Source organism: Drosophila eugracilis, unplaced genomic scaffold (assembly GCF_018153835.1).
Source record: "Drosophila eugracilis isolate 14026-0451.02 unplaced genomic scaffold, ASM1815383v1 contig_124, whole genome shotgun sequence".
NCBI lineage: Eukaryota > Metazoa > Arthropoda > Insecta > Diptera > Drosophilidae > Drosophila > Drosophila eugracilis.
In genome coordinates, this window is record NW_024572029.1 from 640,861 (window position 1) to 667,930 (window position 27,070).

The 27,070-nt window shown below is 39.5% G+C and overlaps 1 protein-coding gene across 4 annotated transcripts in view; it reads right to left on the reverse strand.

The window, feature by feature from the left end:
- LOC108102888 (sex determination protein fruitless-like) overlaps positions 1-27,070 on the reverse strand; it is a 123,644-nt gene that overhangs the window by 47,282 nt on the left and 49,292 nt on the right. Inside the window, exons 1-2 of one of the 4 annotated variants that reach the window (XM_017208090.2) lie at positions 22,515-22,713; positions 21,788-22,029 (exon numbers count right to left, since the gene is read on the reverse strand). The exons of 2 other annotated variants lie outside the window; for them this stretch is intronic. The gene's annotated coding sequence lies outside the window, so the exon portion shown is untranslated. Of the gene's footprint in view, positions 1-17,395; positions 17,466-21,787; positions 22,714-27,070 lie in introns of those variants that run through there. One more of the 4 variants, XM_017208089.2, reaches the window with a different exon arrangement.

Sequence of the window (27,070 nt, forward strand, 5' to 3'; positions counted from 1 at the left end):
GAGGTTCTTTGAAATGAAAATATAATATAACCAATCTGTGGTTGGATATATTGGATGTTTTTGGGAAATATTATGAATGAAATCCTAAAGAAATTCCAATAATTCAGATAACTTTGTTGGGTAATCCTTCTTAGTTAAAGCCAGCCAAGTAATAGCCAAAAAGAAACCTTGAAGCATTCTAAAGTAACACCAGTAGCCAGAAAAACAGAATATTGACTTATGGACAATGTTTTTCTGCGAGCAACAACTGTCAAAATTCCACTTAGAAGTAGTTCCCAAAATAGGGAATAAACATGCTTAACCATTTAAGCATTTTGTAAGAGAGTAAGAAAAACCGCCCAGTAGCTGGGAAAAGGCGGCTGAGAAGGAAGCCCACGCCACATCATTCATGGCTAAACGTCACCAGGAACATGGGGCCAACCAGCAGTAGGCAACAACGACTGCGCGGCAGTAACTTAAACTGCACCACCAGTTGGACCACCACATAGCAATTATATATATATATATATATATATATCTATGCCTGGATGTGGGTCTGTATTCTTTACTCTCTTTTTTTTTTGTGGCAAGTGATTCCCTAGGCTGGTGCTTTTGCTGCTACTTCTACTACCACTGCTGCCATAATTTCCATCGCCGGTCGTCGCCACAAATCTGCCAACATAATTTTGTTATTTCACTGCCACTTTGTTTGACGTGCAAATGTTTGGCTTGGCCGTTGCCCGTTGGCCGTCGTTGTTTCTTGGACCTGCCTTCAGGTCGGTCCAGCAGCAAGCAGCACATCCTGGTTTTTCGGATGATTTTTCAATTTGTGTGTACCTCGTGTTCCTAAGACAATCGGCTGGTTGCAAAAAAAAAAAAAAAAAAAAAAATAGTAAAAGACACAGAGAGACCGCAGCGGTTGCAACTCGTTCCGCTGTGGTCATAAGTAACTTTAAATTATGATGAAAGTAATTTTCTGCTTCAGTGGCAAATGCCGCACCAACTTTTAGTCAGCGTCAGGGCCTTGACTTGATTTACACCCCAGAAGAAGGTAGTAGCGGGGGTTTTAGGACATAGAATATCTCGGGCGACAGGAACTGGCAACAATAGGCAAGTGTAAATTAAGTAATTGCCAGGAAGGAGCAGGAGCAGCTAGGTAACTAGTTACTAGTAGCCAGATCCAGCAAACCGGGGTAACCAGTAGCTGCTACCGTTGTCATTAGTGACAGGCCAACATGGGAAAACATGAGGGAACAAAAAACCAGGACCGGGACTTCCAAAATGCCTCAACTTCAGTTCATAAATCTTTTTGCAATAAAGAAAAAGAAAGAAAAAATTACTACAAGACAGCTCAAGGTGGTACCACCCAGGGAAAATATATGAAAAGGACAGAGCTTAACTGATGGCTAGCGGTATTATGATTTGTGATCTATTACTAAGCTAAAGTTCAAGTATTAGAAAAGCAAAGCAAATAATTAAAATTTAACTAAAAACTATTAAAAATTATTTTTCACTTTACAAAAATTATAACTTAATGCTCTCTAATTACATATTGCAATAGCAAATCATTCGATTTCCATGCTAACAATTATATACCTTCTCAAAATGGCCAATCTTTATTGCCCACAGGGGCATTGGATAACCCACAACTTAACCCAAATTACGAACTTGTTAGCCATTTGCAGCAATTCTCCAAGTAGTTGTACAAATTTACATAATAATAATCACCCAGCAATGATCTTAAAAACCAAACGGAAATGCAAAACATAAAAAGGAAAAACCAAAAAGCAAAAACTAAAGACAAATTACTCACTCCCGCCCCCGCAGGGCAATTAAGCGATCGAGGAAAAGAGGAAAAAAAAAAAAGGAAATCTCAAATCTTTGTAATGGACCCCAGCATATTTGTACAATTAACAGTTATTCATATTTTTTTTTTTGGTTTTCCTTTTGGAAGCTGCCGGACTTCAATGGAAATTAAGATCAGGCCATACCTGGCCGAAAACGAAACATTTTCCACTGGACACTGGGACATTTCAATTGCTGGTCAACTAACAAAAAAAAAATGGAAGGAAAAAACCTCAAAAACTCGGAGGGAAAAAAAGATTGAAAAAGAGAAATATTTGGACCAGCAGCTGCTGGCAGGGATAAAACAAAAAAAAAAGGAAAACTGAACTCTCGTTGGTTCGTTTATTGCTTGCTAAAACAATTTAAAAGCAATTTGAGTCACGTTCGGGAAGCGAGGAATAGGGGAAGGGGCATTGGGGCACGGGGCACGGGGCAAGGGGATACTGAATGGGCATTCATTGAATTTGCATTTTTGTTGGTCGAACCAAGTCTGGAAGTCACCCGAAAAGCCGTTGCAATTGTTAACCAAAGTTTCTTGTGCACTTGGCCAAAAATCTAAAGGCATTTGAGGTTAATTAATATCAGATTATTTAGTCATTTAAATTTACTTTTAAATAATTCTTCTTATTTAATAAGAATTCTTATCATTTTCTGGGTATTTACCCTTTCAAATTTCTTAACGTTTCAGGCACTTCTTTTCGAGGATATCTATCCCCAATCTAGTTAATATATAAAACTTATTTATTTTCTCTCAGTGCCTGGTGTTTTGTGTGTGTTTTCTGTCAATTCTTTTGGTGTCAGATTTCAATTTTGTTTCGTTCATTTTCAATGCGTATCGTTTGCTTTAAGGCAACCACAGCAGCAGCAGCAGTAACAGCAACAGCAACAGCAACAGCAGCAACAACATCAAAATAGGCATTTGGCGGCATTTTTACAAAAGCAACCGCCGCCAGTTGCAAGTTTATTAATTCAGCAACAACTTTGCAACTGTTTTGAGTCAGCAACAGCAAAAGCAACAGCAAATTGTCATCCCCCGCGGCTTGTTTTTCCCATGTGAAATTTGCATTTTCATATGCCGAAGTGGTTGCTGCTGCAATTGTTGCTGATGCTGCTGCTGCTGCTGCTGCAGCTCGATCTCCACACCTTTCGGCAGCAGCAAGAGCTGAAGCTGCAACAGCAACAGCAGCATTTTGGCCATTGTGTTGATTTATGTGCGCATTTTGTGGTCATTTCTCTTAGTTGCCCAGCCGAGGAAAATGTGACAGCCTTTAGCCAAATCAGCCAACTGAATATGCATCTATATCCATATGGCTTTGAGCATCTACAAAAGGCACAAATATATATGTGTGCATGTACCGCCACTTATACAGACAGAATTTGGGGCACTTGCTATTTAAGGCATTTTTACCTGCTACTCCGCGGAGTCGAGGAGTAATCTCAATTGCTAATTGAAGTCGTTCGAAATAACTCACCTGCAAGACAAAAAAAGAAAAAGAGAAAGGAAGGCAGAGATTTAATACAGATCGAAATTCTATATATATAATATATATATTTTTAGATTTAGAAAAAGATCATATTTAAAGGATTAAGATAATCTTAGAGATACGAATATAGAATCTCTTCTAGTTTGAGTTTTTCAATGTTATTAGCTTACACGTTTTCCTAAACTTAAACTAACTCAATGTGATGCCACCACATTCTTGGATTTTTCAACCTCTGGCTATAGCCCACTCCTCAGTTGATTTTTTTAGCTTCTCCTAGATTAGCGATCAACACCTTTCGCATGACCCCAATAAGGCGTTGACCATCGTTGCATTCGCTCCGGAAAAGTCAAAAGTTATGGGTTTCATTAGGCCGCATTCGATAGGTAGATAAAGTAGTGACCCAAAACAACGCTCTGCGGGGCTTGGGTACTTGGGTACTTCAGACTTCGAGACATTAGCACACACCCGCTAATCTTGCCACATAACTCCTCTTTCGTCGGCATTTTCGGGTTGAAATAAAAACAACAAATGCGGAAGCACTTTCCAAAGATGCAGACTCTCTGCGCTCCTCCAAAAGCCGCCACTTATCGGGCGCCCCCCAAAAGAAAAAAAAACAAGAATATATATATATAGGATACATATATCCTACAGTATAGGGTATACATATATATAATCTGAAAAATAGTTGAGCGTAATCGAAATTGCGCATCGTTCTGGCAGGAGGAAAAGCCAGGAAAATTCGATTAAAGGCGACCACGTAAAATGCAATTAGAGGGTGGGATGCGTTATTAATGTGAAGCGCGAGCTCTGGCAGCCAAACGAGCTGCAAAATATTGATATACATATGCCACATATGTGCTGTAAGCCCCCTCAGCCCACCACCACCACCTCCCCCAACCATATGCAACATATAACATATATATAAACTCGGTCTAGGCATGCGGAAGCGAAAAAGCGCCAAAAGCCAGCGAAAAATGTGCGAAAAAAATGAGAGATGAAAACGCTGTGACGAAAATGGAAGGCCATGAATCGCACTTTGAAATACCCTAGAAATATTCCAGAAAGTTTTTCATGTCTAATGTCGATTTGAAAAATTGAAATAATAATGTGAAAAATTAAACAGATTTCCAGATCTTTTAAGAAGTATTCAGAAAAATGCTTTATGAAAGTTAAGAAAAATATACAAAAGGGAATATCAGAAAATATGTAAAAAACTGTAGATTATATTTCTACAATTAAAAGGTATCTTATAAAAGACTTTTTGTATAAAGCTTTAGAAATATTCCCAAACTGAATACCAAGAAAATAGAAACATAGAAAAATTCACACGCTGCAGTGCATATTTCGCAAATTAAACCTATCTCAGGAAAGAATTTTTTAATAAAAATGTTAACATTTTTAAAATATTCAAAACTTGATAAAAATCCAAGTTACCCCAAAAAAAAAATCAACAACGAAGAGTAACTAAGGAAAAGGAACGGATCCAAACGAAAATCGGTAGCCAAGGAGCTGCAGTCCAAGTCGCGGGGCCTGACTTTATATTAGATTGCCAAGTGGGAGGTGTTCACGCACACAATCGCGCACACACTCACTAACACACACACTCTAACTCACACTAGTGCCAAACACACACACAAAGATAGGGGCTAACAAGCCGGGCCAAGACTTGTGTTAAATGAAAACGCATTAAAGCTCAGCGAGCGTTTTCAGTGGGCGTGTTGCGGCTGTTTGAGGGGCGCTCGAAAACGGGGGGTGCAGGAGGCGTGGCGGGCGGCAGCAGTGGGTGTGCCGCAAATGGCAAACGGCGCTGCCAACTCGTTTCTACTCTGCCCCCTCTAATATGCCCCGTCTAATTCCTTGATTAATTTTCGTATAAACTTTTAATCGCATCAAAAAAGGAAAGAAATGGAGAAAGCTGGAATTTCGTTGAGAAACTGTGATGATCGTTGGCAGATATAGTTTGGAGGATATTTGGCTATATCCATAGGTTCTTGATCTTTTTAAAAAATCAAGATTTTTTTAGCATTTTGTTGGATAATTTAAAATAGAAATGGTTTTCCAAATTGATTCTTAAATCAAAAAACTTGATATTAAAAAAGAACCCCAAAAAGAATGGGTATGTCCACCAAGTTGACAGTCCCATCAAGCTCTCTGATTGTCAATTTGCCGCCGATGGTTTCGATGACGATGACGATGACGAGGAGACGCTGGCGACGGCTTTATCGCTCATTGTCATCTCTATTCTCTTGCCGAGTGAAGACCTCCGATGTCTAATTGGAAAAACACGTGAGCACGCACAGCTGCGTAGTTGTCATAATTAGAGACTTACTATATATATATATATATATATATATATATATATATAAACTATCCAATATTATAGATATATATTGCATATCCAAGATCTAGATGGGCTGGCACATAATGGGCCAGCGGATGAGATGAGACACACTCGCTCATTGGTGTTCGATATTGCCAAGACAAAAATGTGCAGAGGCGAACTGGGCGACAATTTGCTAGATTGATTGAGGCGGCGTCGCCGTCGCCGTCGTCGTTCTCCCGGATTTCCAGAGTACTCCCAGAGTACTCATAGGCACCCGGGTAACGATAAAGTGAACCGGTTGAGGCAATTAATGTCTTAAATGCGCCTGCCTGGTGTGGCATTGTTAATTAATAACACGAAGTAGCCAAAGCCCAACGTAAGATCGGGCCATCGACTACGACTAATTGTTAATGCAAAAATCGTTGCAAGTTAGAAAATCAATTTTTACTTTAATGATCTGACAGGTAAAGTGCATATTAAAATCGTCCAACTGGCCCTCCCCATTCGTTCGGTTAAGTGTTAAGTGGTTAACTAAAAATACGAGGCAGTACAACGAGGATGTTGCGGTAATGAAATTGGTTAGCTCCTTAACTCAATCATAGATTGATATTGAATTTTTCTTGTCAGATGAAAAATGATGATGCATCAATTTAATTAAGTTTACAATCCTCTGAATATTTTCAAAAACTTAATATACAATTTTTGAAATTGTATATTGATTGGAAAGTTTAATATTCAGTTTTGTAAATAAATTTGCAAGAGGATATTAGCTAATTTGTATAACTTAAGCTATCGTAAATCCTTATACCAAGTTTCGAAAAAGTACTTTTGGCGATTTATTCGACCATTCGACTCGCTGTCTTTTCCCTATCTTTTGGCGTTTTGTTTTTAGCCACGCCCCCGAAATTGCAGTTACATGGGGGCCAGTTTCAAAGTCACAACTCGACCGACCGGCAACACTGAAAAAATTCCAAAAGAAACCGCCCCAAAAAAATGACTAAAAAAAAACAGAAAACAGAAACAGAAAAAAAATACAAAGTGCAACCGCAGGCCAAAGCAAATAGTGTGTGGAGTGGGCGTGGCCAGTTGGAGCGATGCGAGTTGCTAGTTGCTGTTGCCCGTTGCCCGTTGCCCGTTGCTGTTGCTCTGGTCGATGTTGCTGTTGGCGGCGGCGGCGCCTGGCAAATGCACAAGGCCAAAAGACTATAATTAAGCCATGCCAGAGGCCAACTCGGCCGGGCCAAAGGAAAATGCGGTAAAAAGGGAGGGGTGGCCGACAAGCGTCAACTTCCTTCTAACCTACAAAAAAAAAATGATACGCAAAGTAAGATGGAAAACGACTTTTATGCAAAATACTAAACAATATCCGTTGTGCGTTGTCAACAAATGACATGAAATTGGCAACAGCAACAGCAGTAGCAGCAGCATCAACTGCAGCAACATGGGCTAAAAGGAGCACATTTCCGTTTCAAGCAATTTCCGCGAGAGTCTCTCTTCAGAGCTCGAGTGCCATTTGATTGGTAAGCAATTTACGCAGACGACAGCAGCCAAAGCAGCAGCCAAAGCAACAGGCCAAAAACAGGCCAAAACCGACCAACAGTAGAAAGGGGCAAAAGGAGCTCAGAAAAGAAAGAATACAACACAAAAACTTAGCAGCAACATCTCGCGACCCTGACCCGCAACAACATGTTGCATGTTATGCTGCCGCCAGCTACAGATTCTACAAGGCTTTTCTTTAACCAAAATAATACTCTTACGGCTTTCAAATATAAATTCCATTTTGAAAAAACTTAAATTTTAATAAATATATTTAAATATTTATAAAGTAGCTTTCGTTTTTGAAAAGCCTAGCCAATCGTTTGACATAAGTACAGCAAATAATAATAATAATTTACGAGGTAGTAAATTTTTTGAAAATGTCATAAATCTTTTATAACAAGTTCGATGATTTATGACTTTAAATATCAGGCAATAATTTAGATATTAACCAAAGGTTATTCCCTAGACATTCAAATGATTTTATTCCAAAACAAACAATAAAAACAAAAAACAAACCATTAAAATATATGGTTTTGTTTTTGGAAAATCAATTCTTAGTGCTTGATTTTTGAAACCGCAAAATCATAAGCAATTTGAATATGAAATTTTCCAAGTTTCTGTACCAAATTTTGAAACCCTAAATACGAGAATAAATGTCAAGGTTATTATTTTGTGGCAACAAAAACAAGACGAAATATTAAAAATCTCTTCTCAGATAATATATAATATAAAACCCAAAATATGTTTTTGAAGAGCATTCAGTCTTAGCCTTCAACCTGTTGTGATCTCGCTCGCTGCTGCTTCATCTCTCCATCGTTTGATCTTGTACGCATCAAATGTTGATACCTCATGTGATGTGCCGTGGATGCTGGCTGGTCGGTCGAGCATCCGTTCGTTTGCTGATTTGTATATCTAATTTTCATAATCTACCAGCAGCAGCAGCAACAACAACATCAGAAATGGCAACAACAGCAACATGAATGGCCACATTCGCCATGCCACAAGCCCCAAGTTGTTTCTGTCTCTCTGGTTGAAGGAAAGGAAATCAAGTCTCTGGCTCAGAGGCCTCATTTGAATGCGTGCCATGGGATAAAAAGAAGGGGGCTGTGCTTGGTGGTGCTTGGTGCAACCACAAGCGGCACGTTTAGCAACGCATGTCAACGCAACAACAACAACATCATAATCATCAGAGAAAGAACGAAGAGTCGGCGCAAGAGGGGACCAGTTCTTTTGTAATTAACACAGAATCTGCTTCCGGCAAACAGTCACAATATAATACAGTCAAGGTGAAAATAATCTTGAAATAATCTTGATTTATATTTATAAAAAGATAAAGAGGAATATCTTAAAGAAATTTTGAGAATGCTAAGCCCTTGAAATATTCCTTAAAATGGAAAATTTGTTTCAGAAAATAAATCACAAATACCAGCTTTCCTTTCCAAAAACTTAAATAATAAGTCATCCCTATTATTTTGTCCCACAATTGTATGCGTGCGTGCCGGCAGCAGCAACAACAGCAGCAACCTGCGACATGAGCGACATGAGCAACATGTGTCCGAAGCGTCTAGCGGGTGGCCCCGCTGCAATGTTATGTAAGCTCGGCTGCGACATCTTCTAGCTGCTGGCAACATGCACCTGAGCCAAGAGAATGACGAATGACAAGACATGCAAACGAGTCGAGGAGTCAGGGAGAACGAGATAGTGGGGCCAACAACATGGATGAGGAAAATGAGAAGGAGGAACACAGGCAGACAAAGGAGACAAGGAGACGTTGACAGTTTGGGCCTGGTCGTGGCCAAGATGTCACTTTTCATTAGGCAGCTGGACGGCAGCAGGTCTGCTTGCTGCCGTGTATCCTGCAATGTTGCTAGTTGTGTCGTTGTGGCTGCTGTTTGGGATGATGCATGGGCACCTGTTGCATGGCGGCGTTTTAGATTAGTCGCCTGTAATTAGTTAATAACATGGCAAGGCATGTCTAAATTGCAGTCGCGACATCAAATTGCAAGCGGCTGCATTTTGATGCCTGCATTTTGATTGATGTTGCTGCCGGGCCAACAGCAATATCAGTCAAAGCAGCAGCAGCAGCAGCAGCAACACCAACACCAACAGCAACATCAACAGTGGCTTGAACAATGTTATGCATATATTTAATTGATAAGTTTTTAGCACATGATAAATTTTAATATTGTGTGGCAGAGGAACATGCCACTCTGAGACACAAAGAGCCACTGTGGTGCAACAGCAACAGCAGCAGAAGTAGTAACAACATTCAGCCACCTGTAGCTGGGGCAACATAAGCCGACATAAATCCATTAAAGCCGCACAAATTCCAAGTAAATTAAAAGCAGTTAAACTCAATTGATTTCGAGACGTAGCGGCAGCACAGCAGCAACAGTAAGAGGAGCAACAGCAGCAGCCACAACACCTCGGCAACAATAAAAATAAACAACCAACTAAAAAAAAAAAAGAAAAAGACCAAAATGAAAAAAATTCAAACTGAAATGGAAGCTGAAACCGAGACCCAGAGGCCTCGGTTCAATAAATTTTTATCGCAGCAAGCGAATGTGTGTCCATGTGGGGCCAAAAGGAATGCGTTGATAGTGAAACAAGAGCAACGGCAACAGCAGCAGCAGCAACATCAGGAACAGCAACAGGCTAACGACAACAGACAACCGACAACAGAAGCCGCATTCAAGGCGTTGTACAAACACATACATAACAACAACACCACCAACAACACTAGAAAATTTTTGAGAATTCATCCAATGGATGAAAAAAAGGTTAACCCAAAAAGGGTCACAACAACAAGGAGCCACACACACACACTCACACACAGCCATGACTCATATATGCCACAGCAACTATCTGACGTTATTTTTTTGGCTGAGCTTTTAGGGTTAACCTCTTGCAAATTGCTTTGATTAAGCTGTGGAAGCTCAACGGAATAAGTGAGTGAGTGAGTAACTCACTGACTAAATGACAAAGGGCAAAGGGAATGCGGTGCGGCAGGATGTTGTTAGAACGTCAGGGAGACAAGGAGACTGACAAAGGGGGAAAATTTGAAGCTTAGAACATGAAGTAGAAGTCTTAGTAAGATAAATTGGGCTACAAACAACTTCTATTTTGAGTTATCAGAGGTCTTCAGACTTCAGTTAGCTTTCTGAATCTTTCTGCATAAAAATATTATTGTTAAATTAAGATTTGACTAAAGAAAATATTTGACTTTCCTTTCCTAAATACTAGTATATACCATCTTCATCTCTCTTTTCCTTTGACTTCGGTCAAAGTTGGTCAAATATTTACCGGATCCTGGTCTTTAGTTTCATCATTTTCGCGACACCCACGCATGGTTTTTGATAGCCCAACTTACAACACATCCCGCTCGCTTCCCCCTCCTAACATTTCTGCAGCCTTTGCCATTTAACTGACCCAATCGGCCAACTGAAAACTGCAAAATGCAACTACTGCCACTTGTGCAACGGCAGCAACAACAAAACTTTCTCTGGCCAAGAATGTGCGCAGCTGCAGCAGCAGCAGCCGCAGTTGCAACAATCCTCGCATGTGGGGATAAAGAAATGCTTGGGGCCCAAAAAAAAAAATCAAAAAAAAAAATCCAACAAAATAAAAGACAGAAATACGCGGCCAGATAGTCCGAAGTCTTCCGTCTTCTAGTCCAGTTCAAAGCTTTTGGTCCACTCAAGTCATTCATGGCAATTGAGAGGAAGGAGGGTTTAAACGGGATGGACCAAAGGAGGGGGTTAAAGGAGAGGGGAACAGCACCCGCCGCGTGTCGATTGAAAATTTATGATCACAATTTTGGTTAATGCATTTTCGTGTTTGTGCCATGATTACCAAATGTTATTCACGCTCCACTGACTCTCGCCTGGGATGTGTTTGTGTTTGTACACCGGAAGAAATATTATATCGATTTGTCGGAATACTATTTAAATTTAAGGGGGTAGATTGTAAAGTAATGAAATTTAAGAATTTCATGCTGCGGAATTTGTATATTCCTATTCTAAATTTGGTTTCTATTTAAGAAGTCTAAAAATTGGGAATTTAAAATTTGGTTTGAAATTTTTCAAATTTTCTAGAATATTCAAAAATCGATTTTCTCATTTTTCTAAAATATTTTCATTGTGTTTATGTGTGTGTCTGAGTTTCCTTGGTCAGCAATCAATGCCAAAATGGCGCGGGCGCATTGCGACTGCTTACGGTTAACTAAACATTCCAAACGCTCCAAAGAGGACCAACAAACGCCAAAGCAGCCGTTTTTCAGACCCGGCTTTAAGTTTCAGCCTCAGTTTTGGGACTGAGTCTCGATTTTGGGTCTCAGTTGTCCCCGCCAGTGGACACCAATAAGTAGCCATGCTAACTTGCAGGGTTGCCAACATCAATTTGGTATTATTAATATTTTATTATTATTTATAAACCAAATATTTCTTTCTTTATTTTCTATAGAAATTCTTTGAATAAATTCTGTATGTTAAAGTTTTAACCTTAGGGGTTAACTTTTTAAATACAAATATTCTTCTTCTATATCAGAAACTGCAGATATAAAATTCATTTGATGTTCCCATCATAGTTTGGTTTTTTAGTCTACAAATTAAGGAATTTCCAGAAATGACCAACAGGTGGCAGCCCTGGCCTAAAAACAATCCATTTCGGTGGCTGCTTGGCAGCTGCTGTAAACACATTTCTGCTGCTCGTTTCTTGTGGTTGTTGGTTGTGATTGTTGCTGCTGTTGTCGCATTTCCGTTTTGTTGCTGCTGCTGTTGCTGTTGCAGTTGCTGTTGCTCCCATTTTTGGGGTTAGGCGGCTGGCAGGCGTAGGATTGCCGCAGGAGAGCCGAGCTAATGTGTCTTGTAATTTGCATGGCCATTTGTGAAAAAAGTGAAAAGTTTTTGTTTCATTTTTGCCTTATTTTGTTGCAGACGCAAACCGCCGCCGCCACCGCAGCTTTTTTTTTTTGCGTAAATTATGCGGCATTTTTACCGTTTGCCGGTGGAAAACAGTAGCACTTACAAGCTCCTTTTACGGCCGCTTGACTGCTAACCAAATTCGGCCAAAAGCAGTTGGCGCTTTTCTCATTCAAAATAGTCGCCAAAAAGCCCCGAAAATAGGAAAAATAGCGAAAAGAGCCAAAAAATGCCAAGAAAATGAGCAACTTTTTATGGTTATGATTGCGTTGTGTATGGTGTTGTTGTTGTTGTTGTTACTGTTGCTACTGTGAATGCTAAATATGCCATGGAAAATGGTGGAAAAATGGAAATGCCAAATGTCCCAGCCACCGCCCCCGTCCTTGCCCCTTTTTCTAGACACGTGGGCGTATAAGCAATGTGGCTCAAGTTGCTGCTGTTGCTGCGGCTGCAACTGCTGCTGTGCTGCTTTCACACACAATTAGCGTGTGTTGCATCTTTGTGTGGGTGTTGCACCTTCGCCCTCCTCCAACTTTTTCTCCTATTTTCCTACCATCTAAATAGAAAACTGCAACATGTCCATGAATCATGCCCAGACTTAAGTCTATTGTTGCTACTGCCGCTGTTGTCGTTGACACAATCAACAGAAGCAGCAGCAGCAGCAACAGCAACATGAGAGGAGCAACAGCAATTGATTTGGCCAACATACGGGCTGCTGATTGCCAGCCCCTGACTTGGTTTCTTTGACTAATGATACAAACGACAACAGCAACAGCAAACAGCAACACCAACACCAACGACGTGGCATAGTAGCAACATGTTGCTGACACGCGCGCATCGTTAGCAAAATGAAAAACGAACACTTGAGATTTTTTCTTGCAGTGTTTTTATGCGTGGGCCAAGTTGGAATGCCTAAAAAACATATATATTTCCTGAGAGTTTTCGCAGTCATTGTTGCTGTTGCTACTTGGGAATTTCTGATGTTGCTGTTGCACTTGAAATATTTCTTTTTTTTTTTGTGCTGATGATCTGGCCATGTGTTGCTGCTGTGTGTGCCTGCTATTTATGTTATTCTTATCAATTGTTGTTGCCGGCACAGCAACATTCGCAGCTGTTGCTTGTGTTGCTGATGGAAATGCAATTAGTTATATGATAGCTCACCGCTAGGAATGCTGTGTTGATTCGGACCAATTTCAAAAGCGATTCATGATGCAGATCTCGTTGATGCTGCTGACACCTTGGCCAACAACCTGAAGGAGCCATTCAAATTGTACCTGTAGCTGCTACCGCTATAAACACAAATCTCTGACGATAATATATATATATACATCACGGAGCTTTTGAACACTCGACACCTGTTCGCCGCTCAATATCAAAAGAGCACGTGACCAAGCAGCAACATGTTGTTGTTGCCGGCAAGCGGTCAGCAGGAGAAAAAAAAAAAAAAAGAAACCAACAGAAAACAGCAGCGTTCGCCTTGTAATATCATAATTCACACGGTGTCCGACCAAAAAAAACTGAAGGGGGTGTGGCACGGGGGCGGACGAGCAGCACGATTCCGATTGTGAGGCTGCGATTGCTGGCGGGTTAACAGCGATAAATCGATTGGGCCAAAAAGGGCAACAGGTGGCCAAGATGACAAAAGGGGAAAGGATGACGGCAATGAAAAAGAGGAGGAACTAAGGAAACAGGGAATAAAAACCAAGGGCAAGGGCTAAAAATCAACTGGTTTTTGCAGCAAGACAGCAAGAAAAAAACAAAAAGCAAGCCAAAAATACAAAAGCCAAACTGGGTTTTTAGGCCAAAAAGGAGAACAGTTGGAAATCGAGAATGAAAACAAAATTTCAAAGATTTCAAAACAAAAGCAAAAGAAAAAAGGAAGCGCAAAAGGCGCGCGTGCAACCTTGAGATAATTTAATCGTTTCTGTTTGAGAGCAAACACATTCACACATCCGCACATTGAATTAAAAAAGAAAAAATGCTATAGATATATATATATATATAAATAAAAGGAAAAACTATACCCATACAATGGCGGCAAATGCATGTCGATGTTGCCGATCGAGCCAAAATGCAGCCGCAAACAATTGAAAGCAAAACGCAAAAGCAGAACAAGAGCGAAAGCGTTGACAATAAAGGCGAAAATCTGTGCACTGAAAACAATGCGTTGTTAAATTAATTGCAGTTAAAGAAATTGGAAGGATGATATAGACATAAACTTGTTTAAGACAGACTATAAAACCCCATAGATGAGAGCTTTTTAAGCTCACAAATATATTGGAAAAATTTTAAAAACTTCTGATACTTTTCCCAAGACATCTTTCTGATCCTAAAAATATATATTCAAACGAATTTCAAATAATATTAAGTTATTATTTATATGCCTAATAGATCAGCATAGATTTTCCACACTTGACTCCCAAAAGATAACCATTCTATTTAGAAAGATCTCCAATTTGAATCACGCATTTCTCCTCCTTGGTTCTCTCACTTTTTCCCCTTTTAACCTTGAGATTTGTGCAAACAGAAGGGAGTTCAATACGAAGAAGTGGATTCGTTTGCTTTACATGCTCGATCACCACCATATGCCAAAGACCATCATCTTCACAGAAGGCTCTTCAGGAGCAATAGAAAAATGAGTGAGTGAACATCATCAGCAAACACTGATAAATTATTTGACAGATTATATTTGCGTTGAACTTTGGGCCGTGGCAAAGAAAGACGGCGGCAACATTAATAAAAATAATGCTGACGGTATATTTCAGGTAGAAAGGAGGGGTAGACAGACAAAAAGCGGGGGCGTTTTGAAAACAGAGGATAGGGGCTGGGACGCAAGATGCACAAGTGCAACCACAAGTTGATGAGGCGCACAAACGCAGCAGCAAAGAATCTATGAAATTATAAAAGAAAAGGAAACTTTAAATACTCTTGCTGGCTCTTACTGGGATTTGTCTTTCTAAATGATTAATTTTTATTATAAAAATGTTCTTAAAATGAGTATTTCTTTACTATCTTTATAAGTTTTATAACATATTGGACGGACTCTTGATTAGTTCAAATACCTAAATTAGTAAATGAGTATCTTGCTTATCATTTGCAGGAGTATTGGGAGCACGATTAGTGAGTTTTCTGCAGATTCTTTCTGATTTTTAACTTAAGTTTTCTATAAATTTATATAAGCTAAATTACCCTACATTTAACCTAGGGTATTTACAAAAGAAATAAGAAGCCAACTCCACATTGCAGCTGAGAGAAAGCTTGGGGTCTGCTGCACTTTTGCCGTTGCTCTAACAAATGAGCGTCATGTCTTTGCCCGTCGCAAAACAAATCTGAGCAATTTTTTATGATAAATAACACCCGGCTGAGGGGTAAATAGAAGAGCTGCCAGGAGGAGTAGAAGGGGGATGGTACAACTAGGCAGAGACTGTTATATTTAGTGTAGGCCCCCGGGCAGTTAACGGCCGAGCAAAGTAAAAAAAAACAGAGGGGAAAAACTATGGGGTTTGGGGAGCGGCAAACAGCCGGCAGCTTGTGCAAACAAACAAATCGCCGTAGATTTATTTTAGTGCAAAAGCCTTAACACACTAAATTGCTCAGGCATGCGTGGGTTAACCATCTCGGGCTTAAGAGTTCCGATGTGGACTCTACGAGAAACAACAAGAGGGAGCCAACATATCGATGTGGCGATGAAAAATACTGGCTTTCAACGCGGTAATTAAAAGATGAATCGTCCTCCGTGGTCCTCACCAGTCTACATATGCCCATCTCTCTTTTCATATCCTCTCTACCTCTCTCTTTCACATTTCGATCGAGTTGGAATACAAATTATGCTTCATTAGGCCAGATAACGCCCCAGATCAAGGCAGGAACATATATCCAACGAAATACATTGGCTGCCTTGGTAAAGGCACGTAGATACATACATATATGTATGTATGATTGATTAATGCTTTTAACATGTCCGCAGCAAATTGGAATGGAATGGAACGGAATGGCATTGGAATGTGCATTGGTGATAGGCGGGAAAAGTCTTGCTAACGGTCAACCGTGAACATTATCCACTCAATTTCGAACAAATGATATTTCGCCTTTTCAATCTGTTAAGAAATGTGTGGTAGTTAATTATCTGGAATTTCGGAATAGAACATTTCCAAATATGGCTTATAATTCTCAACTGTTTTTTTTTTCGGAGTTTTAAAAATATAATAACTACCATCTCTCTGATCACTTGCTTGTTATAAGTATCTTAGGGAACAAATACTTAGATATCATATGAGTTTATGGTTAACTTTATCTTGAAATTAAAACCATTTTTAATCGCAATACCCAATGAACAGATACTTTAAACTGATAAACACATGTAAAAATAAACTTAATTGTAAAGCCAATTACGAATGCGTAAATTCCGAAATAAAAAACCCAACCGATGGCTCATTAAGTCTCGCTTTTTTGGGGGATCCGCTTCCCACCAAATTTTGTTTCATCGTGTCTTTTATTTCTTGACCAGCCAGCTGCAAATTGTTCTTTGAAATTCGCGCGTGCCAAAAATAAATTTCAGCTTAAAAGTGAAAAAAAAAACAGAGGCCCCCTGTTTTATTTTCTGAGGATGTTACCTGCTGACTTCTGTTTCAGTTTCTGTCTGCTTATATCTTCTTATTTTTTAATTTTATGGCTCGGAAGGAACCCTTGTCTTAAATGCGTTCATTTCATTGCCGTTGGCAGCTGTTTGTCGTTTCGTTTTGTTGACCCAAATTTCTTGACCGAAGATTTCTATCAGACGAGCCTGCCAGAAGTACATTAAAATTGAAACCCTTTTTGGCCGTCGGGTGCAACCCTTTTAGGTTTTGTAGTCTAGTGAAAGTTTCTTGGCGCGTGACTCTTTTTTTTTATTCATCTCTCCTACTTGATGAATGAAAGGGCAACGAAAGGCCAAAGAAAGTGAGGACCAGCTGTTTAACTAACTGTAAATGGACCGTTAGGTTCTCAAGCCCCCTAGCCGGAGAAAGTTGTCGTTACCCATTTAGACCAGGATCGATCTATCAAGGAAGGGAAATGAAAGATGGCCAAGATATTTGGCTACCGTTAGGTGAAAGTTGTTTTAGGGGTTGAAAGTGGGAAAAAAAAACATATGTTGCAAGGTCCTGATGGAACTTAGCATTTAATTTGGGGTTTAATTAAGAGAGCTGAAGTCCCAGATTAAAATGACATTAAATCTGATTGACTAGTAATTTCTTAGATTTCTTCATTGTTAAATTAGAAAATCTCTATACTCCGTCATAAAAGGAAATCATGATTCCCAGGCTTACCCAAATTACATATTAGATTAGAAAGATTTCCACACACACACACACGCACAGATTTCCGAATAGAACTCACCTGCAAAGAAAACGAATGAAGAGAAAGAAAATTAATATCAGTTGGAAGAAGAAAAAAATCAAGAAAATGAAAATGAAAATGGCCACTCTTATTAATAGACAATCAATCACGCGGGTTCCGACAAAAGGCCGACAACACCATTGTGGTGAAACCGTAGCGATCTTGGCCAGCATTTCATCGAATAGACCCCCCTTAACCCATATGCACCACGAAGATAATGGCCACTGTAAGACCCCGTGCTCTGCAATTAAGCGGCAATTCAATTCAGAATCGGAATTGGAATCGCAATGGGCAACGGCCAATGGCCAATGGAAGTGGCAAGACATGGGCATAAAAGGCCCATGGTACGGAGTCAAGTGCAAACACTTGCGACCTGTCAGTGTCCAACGGCCAACAACAATGGCCTTCTCGCTTTTCCGCTCTGTGAAATTGATTAAACTCATTCATAATGACAACGGCAGCAGCAGCTCCAATAACGAGTTCTAGAACTCAACAGCTTCAATTTAGATGCCCTATCGAAAGGACTTTTTAAAATTAAATAGGGTTTGTTTTTCCTCTTGTTTTAGTTTAAGTTTTCCAATCAAAAATGTTGTTAATTCCTTTTAATTTACACGACTCTTAAGACCAATGTACTTCATCTTTATTAACTTCACTTATTTATCTATAGAAATCCTTTCCCAAACCAACTTCCTAGCTGTAGTACTCAAAATAAAGAGTATCACCTGTCAGCAGTCAATTGTGGCTAATGAACTAATGGACACTTCATGGCCAAAAGCGAAGCCGAGAAAAAACAAATCACTTTTCTTTCTCTTTTTTTCTTTTTTTGCTTGTGGCCTAAAAAGTGTGACCAGCTACGTTTATGTTTCTTTTTTGGTGGGTGAGTAGGAGTGGCAGCAACAACAACAGCAAAAACTACACTAGGGAGAAAGGAAAGGCGTGGCCTGTAATTTACACACGCTGCACAAATGGGGGAAAAAAGATATGATCCAATTCAATTTAAGCGCGTGTCTCATGGCGAAGGTAACAACAATTTCAATGCATATATTTGTATTTGCAGTGACCCAGCTGCAATTGTTGTTGTTGTTATTGTTGTTGTTGTTGCTGGTGTTGTACAAATGCAATTACAACTAAAGCAGACGACAGGGGAAAAGCGTGGGGAAAATCAGAGGGGCAAGTCGATGGAAAAACAGGGGAAGGGCTAGCCAGCAAACGAAACACGAAGAGCCATCACACACACACACACATGCAAGCATGCAATGAGCAGGAGGGGGAGGGGAGAAAAACGTAATGGGGGGTGGTAAAACAGCGGCTATAATTTTTTTTTGCTCCGCCTACATTCCCACACCCATCGTAACGAATGACGAATGAACGCAAATGGGAAGGGGTGAGGAAATAGAGAGGGAGGTGAAACACAGAGCCAATGCGAAAATGTTTACGTTGCAAACTTAATCGCAATTAATTGCAATTAAAGTGCTTTACAAACATTTGGTCACTTTAGAGCTTCTCACATACAGTTGGTCACATTGCTAAAGAAGGCTTACAAATATTTGGTCACATTAATCAAGTTGGACCAAAAGTGTATCAAAGAAAACCATATAACCTGACTGTTAATTAAAACCAAACAGTTGTTTTCACTGCAATTTAAATTGCAAGTGAAATGCTAAAATAATAATAAATTCCCTTCGCATTTTCCAAGCCCTTTATTCTGCTCTTTCGTCTGGCTCCTCATAATTTTTGCATACCTAAAAAGGAAATGCGAATCAATCTACCCTTTTCCCCGTGTTTTGCATCAAAAAAAAAAAAGAAATAAAAAGAGATTGTAGCCATCCGGAGGGAGGAGACAAGAAGGGAAGCAACACTAGAAGAATTGAAAGGCGTCTGCATTTAGATGAGACAGAGTGGGAGAGGCAATTTTCAAAAGGGGCAAAAAGGGGGCGGTTTTCCTCTCTGTAGGTGACGAACGTCATCGTCGCCGCACTCAAATCGTGGGAAAATGTTTTTCATGCTCCTGTTGCTGTTGTTTTTGTGTCGTTTTTATTGTTGTTGTTATTGCCACGTTGCTGTGTCTACGGGTGTGTTTGTTGTTTGTATTGCTGTTGCTGTTGTTGTTCTTGTTGTTGCTGTTTTGCTAGTTGTTTGTCGGCTGTGGGCTGATGAAAAGCTTTTTTGCCGCTCGCCGCAATTCGTTGCGCTGCATTAAGCAGGGCAAAAACATAGTCAAATCCCTCAAAATGTACAAAAAAAAAAAGGAAAGGCTTCGAAACTCACAAACTGGGAATACTAACTAATATTCTTGAAACGAAATTGAAACATCTATGTATTACTCTTACTGATTCTCGTATTATATATATCTTCTCTAAAAGCAGTTGCCTTGTTAAATTTGAAGTACCTCTCTGCAGATTAAGTACATATAGCGTAAGAATATAAACGAATCGCTAAACGCAGCAGTGAATACGAGGTGTGTTCAAAAAGTAAGGTGACTTTTCAAATTTCGCGGGCAACATATTTTCGATTTTCGTTTTTTTTGTTTTGTTATATTGGTACACTCTTCCCTAACATCTGTACCAAGTTTCAATGGAACATCCTCTTTTGTTTGGTTGTGAGAGGCGTAAAGTTACAAGTTGTTTTGCGAGCTCGGCGATTTTTTGCTTTTTTCGGTCTTGGCTCGTCTGGGCTCTTCCATTGGGACGATTGGGCTTTGGTTTCGATATCATAACCATATACCCATGATTCGTCACCAGTTATGACCCTTTTGAGTAAATCTGGGTCGTCGTTGACGTCATTCAACAGCTCTTGAGCGATGCTCATGCGACGGTTCTTTTGCTCAAAATTCAGCAATTTCGGAACAAACTTCGCTGACACACGACTCATACCCAAAACGTTTGAAAAAATTTCATGGCACGAGCCAAGCGATATACCGACATCTTCAGCAACTTCTCTGATAGTGATTCGACGATTTTCCAAAACAATTTTCGTCACTGCTTGAACGTTTTCATCAGTTGTTGACGTGCTTGGGCGTCCAGAGCGAGGCTGGTCATTGGCATCTTCCCGGCCATCTTGGAAGAGTTTGTACCACTTGTACACATTTTTTTTTACTCAGAACAGTTTCACCGTATGCCACTGTCAACATTTCAAGTGTTTCAGAGCACTTAATTTTATTTTTTACACAAAATTTGATGCAAATCCTTTGATCCATATTTTTCGATAGCAAAAAATCGCCGAGCTCGCAAAACAACTTGTAACTTTACGCCTCTCACAACCAAACAAAAGAGGATGTTCCATTGAAACTTGGTACAGATGTTAGGGAAGAGTGTACCAATATAACAAAACAAAAAAAACGAAAATCGAAAATATGTTGCCCGCGAAATTTGAAAAGTCACCTTACTTTTTGAACACACCTCGTATACAAAATTCACCTGATCTGGCTCTGCCCCTTGTCCGTACGGTTTCTTTGCCTTATCACATACGCATGGCGTACCCTTGGACCTCCCCCCCTAAAGACAGCACCCACAAAAACCCCAACTCACCGCCCACACGAGCGCACTTTGCCTTCGTCTTATCAGCGACAAAAAAGCGAACAAAAAAAAAAACTGAACGTTTATCGCCAAAATGGCTCTCAGCACTTGCATATATGCAATTCCAAACAATTTCTCCGCTTTGCGGGTTTTGTTTCTAATTGAAATTCGAGCGTTTTCAATTTCTTTTTTTTTTTTCTTTTCTTTCTGTCATTTTATTTTACGGCTCTTTAGACTGATAATACACAAGCAAATGACTGATAAAGCCATAGCCAAAGCCGGCAATAATAATATTAGAAACAACAAAAAACACTAGTACAAAACTACAACAAAAGTATGTATTGTACATGTATTTGTTCGCGACAGTTCAAGGCATTTGCGCTTTAGCACCACGACAGAAAGTCTGCCATTCAATAAAATTAGCCAAAGAAGAAATCGGAATGATATAAAATTTATTAAATATAATCAAGAATAGTGCAAGAGACTTTTTGTATAACTAATTTACTTATTTATTTGACATTAAAGATTAGGTAAGAGATGTATTTATGGAAATTGCTGCTAAGAAAACGTAGTAAGAGGAGGTTTTCAATCAAAAATGTCTTTAAAAAAAACTTCCATTGCAATTACTAACAGAAAGATTCCCAAACCGCAAAATACTTTAACTCTAGAAAGTCTTTTTTACGTAACTGTCATATTTCCAATGCCCACACTGCGTATGCTTGACGCATCGCGTATACGCCATGTGTTTGTGTGTTTGCCTCTGTGTTGGATCGTTCACTATATGCGATTTCACGCGACTTGACTCACCCTGTTTGCTTATGCAGCAGGCAGCGGTAAATAGAACAAAAATAATAACCGCTCTGCCAAAGATAAATATTACACCGAAAACCGAAAATCAGTCTCTACAAGAATTCTATTTATTTCCAATTTTTTTTTTTTTTTTTGTTGACCAATTTCCTTAAATTATTTCATGTGTTGGCCTTTTGGACTTCCTTGAACTTTATATGCGTTATGCATGCATTTCCAACGTGGCGTTCATTTCTTGTGCGCTATTTATTTTTTTTTTTTTGTTTAGATTTTAATTTTTTTGCACATTACACACAGAAACACACCGAAAAAAAAAGAGAGTATTAAATATGTGAAATGTGCGGCGGATAATTAGGGGGAATTATGAAGGCGAACGGCACGAACTGAAAGGAATTTTTGCCTTTGAACACGTAGACGCGACGCAGACGCGATGACGACGCGGCGCAGCGACGCAAACGGCGGCGTCAGCAGAAAACGCGTGCAGCCTTGAGAAGATCGCGATAGCGACTGAAAACAGCAGCAAATTCAGCAAGAATATGCATACAAAATCTCTCTAACGCAAAAACCAAAAACGAACGAAAAAAAAAAGAACACAAAAGAAAATCAAATTGAAAATCCACAAATGCTAGGCGATTTTTGCGCGCGTTTTAAAACGTACGCGTGCGCGCGTTCAATAAGGATATGTTGCTGCGTTGTTGCTTGCAATTTTCGTTGCTGATGTTGCTACTTTGTTGCCAATGTTTTAGCCGCTGTTACTGCTGCTGCTGCTGTTGTTGCTGCTGATTTTGGTGGCTCAAACTTCGCGTTGCACTTGGTTCTGTGGGAAACGCGCGACGACGCACACAAATAACTAACTAACAGCGGCTGTAGTAAAATGACAACTGAAACCGCAGCAGGCGAAATGAAAACGAGTAACGATAGAGCAAAAAAAAAAAAAAAAAAAAAAAAAATAAATAGAAAAAAAAACGAGGCACACACACAAGCCACGGCAAAATAAATAAAATAAAAATTGACGATGGGCAACGTCGGCGACGGCGACGACGACAACGGCAAACGCAGCTGCAGTTGGCTAGTTCTACTGGTCAGAGATGCCAAAACGCCGGTGATTTTCACGGAAAATTACCGAAAAGTCAGGTTATAATTATATATAATGCATCTTTAATTTTTTTTGAGTTGAAGTTCGTTAAAAGTTAGGATTACGGAAGTCCTTTTTTTGAGGAAATCTTTACAATACCAAATGTTATCTTGAAAAGTATTAAAATCTTGTTCAGTTTTCTTGAAGAATATTGAAATTAACCTTTACAAGGTTTCTAAAAACTGAGTATATTTCTAAACCTAATTTTTAAAATATCTTTCTTTAAAATCGTATCTACAAATTATTTGAAATACATCAGAAAAATATTTCTAAAAAGCTAAAAAAAAATAGTTTTCAAAATTGCTTCCTTTTTTCAAAATGAATTTGAAAAGTATTGATAAAAAAAGATACTCGTATATATTCCAAGCTGGTTGTCTTTGTCTTAGCCCAGATCAGCACTGATTCTAACATTCTTTTTGCAAACTTTTCACTTTTCGCTGCCGTCAAGATGCAGTGCGAGCGAGAGGCTGGCAGCGCTGTGCGAACAAGCGGGACGGTGAACAAAGTGTGACAGAGACGGGACTAGGGCGGGAACGGGAGGTGGCACTTTGCTGCCACGCTTCGTCAGCTGTTCGTTAGTCGTTTTTTTTTGTTTTTGTTTTTATTTGTCGTGTGTGCGGAAGTGCAGAGCGTGGCGTTGGCGGCGACGCCAGCAGAGGCGGTAGCGTCGACAGCAGAACGCAGCAGCGTAAGTGCAAGGCCAAACGCGTGCGAAAGGGAGGCAGCGTGATAGAGACAGAATAAGAAAGGGAAGGGAATAGTATGAGAAAGATATAAGTTTTAGGTTCAGTTTCTTATATTTATTCATTCTATTTACTTTCGGCTTATTTAGATATAGTTTTTATTAAGATTTTTAATCCTGTGATATCCAAAAACTTTTTTTAAGTAAACATTTTGAAACACAACTCATTCCCAGTTCTTTTCTGTGTATAGAAGCCTTCTCTCATTCCATTCGCAAAATGCACGCGCGTGCCCTTGAAAACTTAACCCAACAATCGAGCCAAGGCAGTTGTTGCCAAGACCCCGCACCCATCATCCACTGCTAACCATCCCATCCCCCCTCCACCTAGATAAGCACCCCCCTTTCACCAACATCCCGCGTGGCACTTTCAAAACTGTTTGCTGGCAAACAAAAGAAAGTGCAAAAATTGTTGAAATTTTCTTAGCGAAATCAGCAACAAACGAATTCGAATCTCGCACGTAAAATGTTGCTAAGAGCCATTGGCCAATGCTTTTCATTGCCAAACACAATTTTTATACAAATGCGGTAAGGTTTTTCTTTTTTTCCTCACATTTTCCTCTTCTATTTCTTTGCATCGCTATTTTTCGCCTAGTTGCGCAAAAAGAACCTAAAATAATTTGCCAAAAACTCACAAAACACAAATCACAAGGTATAAGGCGTAGGAACTAAAGTGCGAAAGGAATGGTTAAAATAAAGGGTATCATTTGGCTATGTAGGCAAAGGGTTAAGGTTTAGCTGAAATAATTTAGGAAAAAAAATTAGATTTATAAAATACCAATGAATCAATCTGAAACTTTTTGATTGAATAGAACTTTTTAAAAAACTATAGGAGTCCTTTTAATAACTTTTTCTAAGGATTTGAAAGAAACAAAAAATTCCTTCCAATATCCAATTTCCAATTTTCCGATATTATAGCGCATCTATAAAATTCGATAGCGATTTTAAGCGATCGAGAAAAAAGTGTAAAAGGCAAAAAAGACTTTCTAAGTATGTAAATAGATATCTACAGGCCGATTTACATATCTGTGCCGATCTGCCACACATGTGCGGTCGTGTGTTTGTTTATTTTATGTGCGCACGCTGCCAATTGCGAAAATGAAAGAAAAAAAAAACTACAATGTTCAAGGTCGTGCGGCGAATGCACCTAAAACAACAAAAGCAACAACAGCGAGAGGCAACAAAAATAACAAACAATCGGTCATTCAGACGGTAACATACGCAAAATGTTTGAGTTCTACAAATTGCAAAAACTAGTGCAGGAACCAAATGTACATATGCGCACACACCCATAAGGTTGTGCAGTAGGCCCTCAGAAAGTAAGAACCTATTTGATACAAGTTCAAATATATCATACAGTTTTAAAAAGTAAGTAATGATTTTGAGAGAGTTTTTAACAAAAACAATATGAAATATAAGAATTAATAATTGAAAAAGTTTGAAAAATGTTTTTAGTTTTGTAAAAATTTTGAAGCTTTTTTGAACTAACATTATTGAAAATCTACAAATATATAATACATAATCTTTATATAGTCCTTAAACTACATCCGATCTTCTACTGTACGCATTCACATATGTACATACTGTACTGGTATATGAAGATATATATATATATATTTATATATACATATATAAGAACAATTTGCGTTCGTCAATTGCAAACGCGTCGCTGTCAGCGTCAGCTGCGACTGCGGCGTCGCTGCCATTGAATTTTCACTGTCAAGGTCGAACGTTGTTCTGATGCGCAACGCAATGCGCAATGCGATCGGCCCGAGTGGGTGTGCGAGCGCGAATGCGAGTGGAAGCGGGAGGCGAAGAACGGATCGTAAAGAGGGAGAAGGGCGAAGGAGTGATAGAAGAAGGGGCCGATGTGCGAACGAAAACGAGAACACAGCGGAGAACGCGAGTGCACAAAAGCTGTGGGAGAATGCGAAAAAAAAAAAAACAAAAAAGCGGGAATGTGAGAATGGAGAATGCACACGGACTCTGCTTGCTCTTCTTCTTCGGCTTCTGGCGTTTCTTCTTCTTTTCCCCTCACAAGGCGCACAGTGGGTGGCATCGAATATATCTATTATTTTATATACAAAGAACAGGGTTAGGAAATACAGTTTTAACTTTTTAAAAAGTCAGAGGATGGTAGAAAACCGACCGCTTATGGTTGTTTATCAAGGGTGAAAGGTGCTACCAATATTCTTTTCTACTAAGGTAGCTGTACTAAAATATAAAAGGTATCAACGTGTCCTTTCATCTACTTCAACTTCAATTCCATTTCCGCGTTCAACTTCTTGTTATTCCCCTCATTCTGTTTATTATTTATCATTTGTTTGTCGATCACCTCTTGACCCACTGTGCGGGTGTTCATGTGCTTGTGTTTGTGAGTGTGTGGGCGCTGTGGCGGAAACGATATGCGGCTTATGTAATGCGACAACGACAACAACAATCAGCGGCGACGCGTTGGCAGCGTCGAATGCATACGCACACACGCTTCCACCGCCCACTGCCCACCGGCTCACCCTCCACATCACCTAGCTCCCTATCTCCTCACCCTACCCTTTCTGCTAAACGCTTCCTGTACTTTTGTTGCTGTTGTCGGCTACGCTTTTCATATCGCTCGGCGTCTGTTTTCCCCCTCTCGTATTTGTTGTTGCTGTTGTTGTTGTTGTTGTTGCGCCTTTTGTGCTTTTTGCATGTTTTCCTATCGCATTTGTTTTCTCAAGTTCGCGCGCGGCTCTTGTGCAATTTGTCATAATACCGCCCTCCCATCTACATTAACCCCCAACCCACCCGCACACGCTGCGTATGCGTAATATTTCAAGAGAAGTGTGGAAAAAAATTGCAACGTTTTGTCAGCGGTAAAACGTAAACAAAAACAAGCCGCCGCCAAATGCACTTTTGGTCATAAATCAGCGAAGAGAATGGAAAAATACAGAGGGAAAAAGAGGGGTGGGTCGAAAATATATCGAGGATGGTTACAGACCTCAAGGCGCCACGCCCTTAACTGGGCAAAATGAAGACATAATTTGACATAAGCGATGTTAAAGTTCACCAATTCCCAAAGACTCAAAACATCAAAAGGCAATGCTCCGAGAAGTTAACTTAAAAATAAACTCAAGACAACCCTAGATGAAAGGAAAAACCATCAAGAACCGAAGATTTTGATGCCCTAACCAGTATAGACAGCATATTGGCTTAGGCAGAAATATAATGAAATCGAAATTATTAGAGGATAATGTTATTTAAAAATTTGAAGAAAAAAACCTAAACATTTTCACAGATTATAGCTAGAAATTGAAATCTATCAATATGAACATTAACAAAGGATTAAAAATTCCTTTTTAAAAAAGAGTATCTCAAGAGAAAAGCTACGACTATGAGAAAAAGCCTAAACAGTTGTCTGTTAATGATGTGG